This window comes from Chiloscyllium punctatum, chromosome 12, assembly GCF_047496795.1.
Source record: "Chiloscyllium punctatum isolate Juve2018m chromosome 12, sChiPun1.3, whole genome shotgun sequence".
Classification (NCBI taxonomy): Eukaryota; Metazoa; Chordata; class Chondrichthyes; order Orectolobiformes; family Hemiscylliidae; genus Chiloscyllium; species Chiloscyllium punctatum.
Window position 1 is genome coordinate 97,171,432 of NC_092750.1, and position 7,686 is coordinate 97,179,117.

At 43.7% G+C, this 7,686-nt stretch overlaps 1 long non-coding RNA gene across 1 annotated transcript; it reads left to right on the top strand.

Moving 5' to 3' along the window:
• The first annotated feature begins 354 nt into the window (after positions 1 to 354).
• Positions 355 to 7,418, top strand: LOC140483500 (uncharacterized). The gene is made up of 3 exons (XR_011961990.1): positions 355 to 412; positions 5,180 to 5,292; positions 6,868 to 7,418. It is a non-coding gene; the product is annotated as an uncharacterized lncRNA (long non-coding RNA).
• Positions 7,419 to 7,686: the final 268 nt, after the last annotated feature.

Consider the following 7,686-nt stretch of genomic DNA (forward strand, 5'->3'; position numbering starts at 1 on the left):
AGCTGAATCGATTGGCTGCAGCAGCATCGGGTCAAATCCCAGTCACTTCAGTGGCTGTTGTTATTATATTTATTTCTTCTCTCCGTGTGCTGATTTTGAGTGCGAGCAGTGGCTGAGTTTAAACAAACCCGGAAGGCTACAGCTAAGGTAAGACAGTTTGTTTTAAAATTACTTACCAGTACCGGCAGCGGTGTTGTTTTCTCTTCACAGAAAGAGCGGGAGCAGCAGGGGGAAGTGACGACGACCAGACGGGCAGCCGAGACCCGGAAACAGGTATAGCGCAAGCTTACTTGGGTAGGTTTTGTTTTCCCTATAAAAGCGCGCAGGAGTGGAACCCGAGGCACTACAGAGGTAGTGCCTCCTACCCGCCCTCCTCCTCTAACCGAATAATAAGACCCGTTGTGGTAAGTAGGTAAGCGCTGCATTTTGCTTGTTCTATTTTTTAGACCTAGTTTGTTTTTTTTAAAAGGTCACTTTTAGAGGGATGGTAGTGAAGGCAGTGCAATGTTCCTCTTGCAACATGTATGAGGTGAGGGATGCCATGGTCGTCCCTGCTGATTACACTTGCAGGAAGTGCACCCATCTCCAGCTCCTCCAAGACCGTGTTAGGGAACTGGAGCTGGAGTTGGATGAACTTCGGATCATTCGGGAGGCAGAGGGGGTCATAGATCGGAGCTTTAGGAAAGTAGTAACTCCAAAGATTGCAGACAGATGGGTGACAGTGAGGGGGATTGAGAGGAAGCAGCCAGTGCAGGGACCCCTGCGGCCGTTCCCCCCAAAAACAAGTATACCGTTTTTGATACTTGTGGGGGTGGGGGGGTCTTAGCAGGGGTAAGTAATGGGGCTCAGGTCTCTGGCATGGAGCTTGTCCCCATTGCTCAGAAGGGAAGGGTGGAGAAGAGCAGAGCAATAGTAATTGGGGACTCGATAGTTCGGGGTACAGATAGGCGGTTTTGTGGGTGGGCGAGAGAGACTCACGTTTGGTATGTTGCCTCCCAGGTGCAAGGGTACGTGATGTCTCTGATCGTGTTTTCCCGGTGCTGAAGGGGGAAGGGGAGGGGCAGCAGCCCGAAGTCGTGGTCCACATTGGCACCAATGACATATGTCGGAGGCGGGCTGAGGATGTTAGGCAGGCTTTCAGGGAGCGAGGTTGGAAGCTCAGAGTTAGAATGAACAGAGTTGTTGTCTCTGGTTGCTTACCCGTGCCACGGGATAGAGAGTCGAGGAATAGGGAGAGAGAACAGTTAAACGCGTGGCTACAGGGATGGTGCAGGAGGTAGGGATTCCGGTATTTGGATAACTGGGTTTCTTTCTGGGGAAAGTGGGACCTCTATAAACAGGATGGTCTACGCCTGAACCTGAGGGGAACCAATATCCTTGGCGGGAGGTTTGCTAGTGCTCTTGGGGAGGGTTTAAACTAACTCTGCAGGGGCATGGGAACCTAGACTGTAGCTTTAGGGTGCAGGACCTGGAGTGTAGGGAGGTTAGCAACATGGCATCAATCTCAAAGGAAGGTGCCTGTATACAGGAAAGTGTCTTGAAGTGTGCATACTTCAATGCAAGAAGTTTACGAAATAAGGTAGGTGAACTTGCAGCGTGGGTTGGTACCTGGGACTTCGATGTTGTGGCTATTACGGAGACATGGGTAGAACAGGGACAGGATTGGCTGTTGCAGGTTCATGGGTTTAAATGTTTTAGTAGGGTCGGAAGTGGGGGTAAAAGAGAGGGAGGTGTGGCATTGCTTGTCAAAGATAGTATTACAGCGGTGGAAAGGACAATGGATGAAGACTCGCCATCTGAGGTAGTTTGGGCTGAGGTTAGGAATAGGAAAGGTGAGGTCACCCTGTTAGGAGTATTTTACAGGCCTCCTAATAGTCCTAGAAATGTAGAAGAAAGGATTGAGAGGATGATTCAGGAGAAGAGTTAAAGTAATAGGGTGGTTGTTATGGGGGACTTTTACTTTCCTGATATTGACTGGGAAAGCTATAGGTCAAGTTTGTTAGATGGGTCGGTATTTGTCCAATGTATGCGGGAGGATTTCCTGACACAATACGTAGGTAGGCCAACAAGAGGTGAAGCCATACTGGATTTGGTTCTGGGTAATGAACCAGGCCAAGTGTTAGAATTAGCGGTAGGTGAGCACTTTGAGGACAGTGACCACAATTCGGTGACTTTTACTTTAGTGATGGAGAGGGATAAGTGTGCACTGCAGCGTAAGAGTTACAGCTGGGGGCAGGGAAATTATGATATGGTGAGGCATGACTTAGGATGTGTGGCTTAGAAAAGTAGGCTTCAAGGCAAGGGCGCAATTGATATGTGGAGCTTATTCAAGGAGCATCTATTGAGTGTCCTTGAAAAGTATGTACCTCTCACACAGGGAGGAAAGGGTCGTGTGAGGGAGACATGGTTTAATAAGGAATTGGAATCCTTTGTTAAATGGAAGAGGGCGGCCTATGTAAAGATGAGGCGTGAAGGTTCAATTGGGGCGATTGAGAGTTATAAAGTAGCCAGGAAGGACCTGAAGACAGAGATAAGAACAGCAAGGAGGGGACATGAAAGGTCCTTAGTTGGTAGTATTAGGGAAAATCCTAAGGCTTTCTATAGGTATGTCAGGAATAAAAGAATGACGGGTGGGAATAGGTCCAGTCAAGGATAGTAGTGGGAAGTTGCTTGTGGAGGCTGAAGAGCTTGGGGAGACACGGAATGAATACTTTTCGTCAGTATTCACTCAGGAACAGGACATTGTTGCCGATGTGAATACTGAGTCACAATTAAGTAGAATGGATGGCTTTGAGGTATGTTGGGAAGAGGTGTTGGAAATTCTGGAAAGGGTGAAAATAGATAAGTCCCCTGGGCCTGATCGCATTTATCCTAGGATTCTCTGGGAAGCAAGGGAGGATTTTGCAGAGCCATTGGCCTTGATTTTTATATCCTCGTTGTCGACAGGAATAGTGCCAGAAGACTGGAGGCTAGCAATTGTGGTTCCCTTGTTCAAGAAGGGGAGTAGAGATAACCCTAGTAACTATAGGCCGGTGAGTCTCACTTCTGTTGTGGACAAAGTCTTAGAGAGAATTGTAAGGGATAGGATTTATGAACATCTGGATAGGAATAATGTGATCAAGGATAGTAAGCATGGTTTTGTGAAGGGCAGGTCGTGCCTCACAAACCTTTTTGAATTCTTTGAGAAGATGACTAAGGAGGTGGATGAGGGGAAAGCGGTAGATGTGGTGTATATGGATTTTAGTAAGGCGTTTGATAAGGTTCCCCATGGTAGTCCACTGCAAAAAACACCGAGGTATGGCATTGAGGGTGAGTTGGAGGTTTGGATTAGGAATTGGCTGGCTGGAAGAAGACAGAGTTTAGTAGTTGATGGTAAACGTTCATCTTGGAGTGCCGTTACTAGTGGTGTTCTGCAAGGATCTGTTTTGTGACCATTGCGGTTTGTCATTTTTATAAATGACCTGGAGGAGGGGTTAGAAGGTTGGGTGAGCAAGTTTGCGAATGATACAAAAGTCGGAGGAGTTGTTGACAGTGAGGAACGATGTGGCAGGTTACAGCGGGATATAGATAAGCTGCAGAGCTGGGCAGAAAGGTTGCAAATGGAGTTCAATGTAGCTAACTGTCAGGTGATTCACTTTGGTAAGAGTAACAAAAAGATGGGGTACTGGGCTGTGGTCGGATTCTTGGTAGTGTGGATGAGCAGAGGTATCTTGGTGTCCATGTACACAGATCTTTGAAAGTTGCCACCCAGGTAAATAGTGTGGTGAAGAAGGCATATGGCGTACTGGCTTTTATTTGTAGAAGAATTGAGTTCCAGAGTCCTGAGGTCATGTTGCAGTTGTATAAGACTCTGGTGCGGCCGCATCTGGAATATCGTGTGCAGTTTTGGTCGCCATACTATAAGAAGGATGTGGAGGCACTGTAACGGGTGCAGAGGAGGTTTACCAGGATGTTGCCTGGTATGGTAGGAAGATCATATGAGGAAAGGCTGAGGCACTTGGGGTTGTTTTTATTGGAGAAAAGATATTTAAGGGTGACTTGATAGAGGTGTACAAGATGATTAGGGGTTTAGATAGGGTTGACCATGAGAACCTTTTTCCACGTATGGAGTCAGCTATTACGAGGGGGCATAGCTTTATATTAAGGGGTGGTAGGTATAGGACAGATGTTAGGGGTAGGTTCTTTACTCAGCGAGTCGTGAGTTCATGGAATGCCCTGCCAGTAGCAGTGGTGGAGTCTCCCTCTTTATGGGCATTTAAGCGGGCATTGGATAGGCATATGGAGGATAGTGGGCTAGTGTAGGTTAGTTGGGTTTGGATCGGTGCAACATCGAGGCCCAAAGTGCCTGTATTGCGCTGTATTCTTCTATGTTCTATGTACTATATTAATCCTCGTACAGGGAAAGCAACAAAACATCCTAAATCTATGGTCACTGCCACAGAATCTCCTGTTGATGCCCCTGACAGAAGAGCCCACTGTTGCAATAATTCTACTATATCTTCTCAAACGTTGCCAAACATGAGAACCATCCCAAGTGTCCAAAAATTGATTGCTCTGACATTTTCCTCAGAGACAATCCCCTTTGGCAGTTCTAAAAACTGAAAATCATTTTGATAGAGGAATAGCCACCAGAGAGATTGCAGAGAAGGTTTATGTTGGATGTTGCCCAGTATGGAAGGTGTTAGCTGTGAAGAGCGGTTGAGTAGGTTAGGTTTGTTTTCAGTAGAAAAAAGGAGATTGAGGGGGGACCTGATTGAGGTTTACAAAATCGTGAAGGATATCGACAGGATAGATGAAGATAAGCTTATTTCCCAGGGTGAAGGATCCACTAACGAGAGGTCACGCTTTCAAGGTGAGAGGTGAAAGGTTTACGGAGGATACACATGGTAATTGCTTCACACAGAGGGTGGTGGGTGTTTGGAACGTGTTGCCAGCAGAGGTGATAGAGGCAAGCACGGTATGTTCGTTTCAGATGCGTCTGGACAGATGCATGATTAGGTGGGGAGCAGAGGGATACAGATGCTTAGGAATTGACCGACAGATTTAGACAGTACATTTGGATTGCTTTAAGCTTTGAGCGCTGACGGGCCTGTTCCTGAGCTGTAAATTTTCTTTGTTCTTTGTTCTTTCTAAGTACTGGTCTTTGGATCATAATTGGGAAAATGTATCTGTGTTTCAGAACCTTGGTGAGTTGAATGGGATAACAGTGTATTATTTCAATGAACAAACTGCGAAACTGAAGCATGAGAAACTGGGAACCTGGATCACAAAACAAGCCTCTGCATCATACAGGTTAGAGGTTAATGATCAGACCACTTTCAGTGTTTTTAAATCGTTATGATTCTTTCCCTCAGAATAGTCATTAAACTGGCTCTGCCTGTTTGTTCGACTAATCTTTACTTTCTGTTTTTTTCTGACCGGCTGCTTTGGTTCCCAGCCTCCTGTATCATCAGCTTAAATCTATACGAACACGCCTCCCTTCCAGGATGTTGGGGTCCCTCCAGTTAAAGTGCACACTTTCCTTTTTGTACAGTTCCCAAGTGCACTGGACGCGATTCGAATCATTCAAAAATCAGAAACAATCCTCCCAAACTAGCTCTTTGCCACATATTCAACTGTACTATCTTCCTCTCCTTTGTCTCACTTTCAGGTGGTACAGGGAGTAATCCCAAGATTACATCCCTGGAGATCCTGCTTTTAAACTTACTTCTAATTCCCTGAATTTTCTTTGCAGGACCTTTCAACCTTTCACTCTTCTTATCGATACCATTGGTATCAATGTGAACCACTACCCTACCACTTCAATATGCCCTGAGCATGCTCAGAGACATTCTTGATCCTGGCATCGACTGCCCATTTTTTGAAGAAATCATACAACCGTAGAATCCCTTTGGTGGGGAAACAGGCCATTTCACACAGCACGTCCACGCTGACCTTCCAAAGAGTAACCCACGCTGACCCATTCCCCTACTCTATTGCTCTGCATTTACCCCTGATTAACGCATCTAACCGACAACTATTGGCAAAACAAACCCAGACCCATTCCTCTACATTACGTTGAATCTGCATTCTTACAGCAGATACTGCCAGAAATACTGAACATTCCAAGCAACTTCTGGTTTTGTCACCAATGATGAGTGCATATTGATAAAAATAAATTGAAAAAGAAAACAGCTGAATTTAAACTCTAGGGAGAAAACTTAATATTTGGTCGTTCAATAATGTCAGTAAAGTTTCATTAAATTACTGCTGTTTAGTCCATGAACATCACTTGTTCACTTTCCTAATTCATAAATAAAGGAGATTTTTACATCACTTTTGGTATCAGAAAGCTTGGAAATGTTGCACGTTTACTCCTTCATATGGGAATGTGATTACATCACATTCTTTCATCTCAAACACAATGCATTACTTTGTCGAAGAATACCAGTAACATTGTAAGTAAGTGGAATGATAACTGGAAAGATATATTTAGGTAAAGGAAGAATGAGAGGAAATGGGCCTTTTTTTGGAACAGATAGGACGATTATGTGAACTTACTAAGTTGATCAAATTTATGGAAATCTATGCAGGGCAGATAAAGGCTATTGTTATGAACGTGTAGAGGTATATGTTACTTTTAAGGGACTCTGGAAGCTGGCACAAAGTGCTCTGAACGAAGTTAAAATGTAACATTTGACCGTGAAATCAATAGTGAGTATGAGTTGCCATGGAACAAAAAACAATTGAAATTCGGCAAGCCCGCTTAACTTATGCCCCAACATACTGAAATCAAATTGAGTTTGAAATATAATGTATTTGATGATATCAAAATCAATGAAATGATCTGATGTTTTGAGGTATAAAACCGGACATTTGAATATTTAGGAGGACAACTGCCAAGGACATCCACAAAAATAGACTGTGAGCTGAAGAGTTTCCTGAAGGTACCTGTCTGTAAGACTTTTGCACAGCAGAACTTCGAAGCTGACCGAGATCAACACCTTCAGATCAAAATCGACAAAGGAGAATCGACAAAGCTGACTGGTTTTGAAACATGATTATATTTTTTTGCAAACTTTAATCGGGGTTTTTGTTTCACCAGAGCCGTATTGTAGAGTGGGAGGTAAAAGATACGTCTAACCGAAGGGATTTCTAAATAGTTGTTTGGTTTATTATTCTATGTCGTCCTTAAATAACACAGTTGTTAATTTTACTTTTAAATAGTTACTTTGTAAATGGACTTTTGCCTCAAAACTTATGAGATTACGGCATGAGGCGAACTTATTCTGTGTGGCTGGTTTAAATTTGGAGAAGTATTAACCCTGTGTTGTAACAATTTTGGGGGCTTTCGTCAGCGATTTGACAGGTTTAGACAAATCCAAACTGAGATCTGGGTAGATTTGAATTGATTTGAGGTTTGAAAAAAGAACACAGTATATTTAAATATTTGCATGTTTGTGTCTGAGATCTTTAAATAAAATGTCATGGAGACAGATGGTTTAATTTCGATAACTTGTGTTTGGTTAAATTAAAAGTGAGAGAAATGGTTCTTAAAATTTTAAGAGGTTTGAAGATGATCCTCAAATTTGCCAAGAAAGTTTAGAAAGTAAGATAAGCGCCAAACTTTTAGAATTAGTGTTTAACCAAGGACAAAAGTAAAGCTGAAGTTACCAGGGAATTACTCAAACAGGAAGGTGTGTCAGA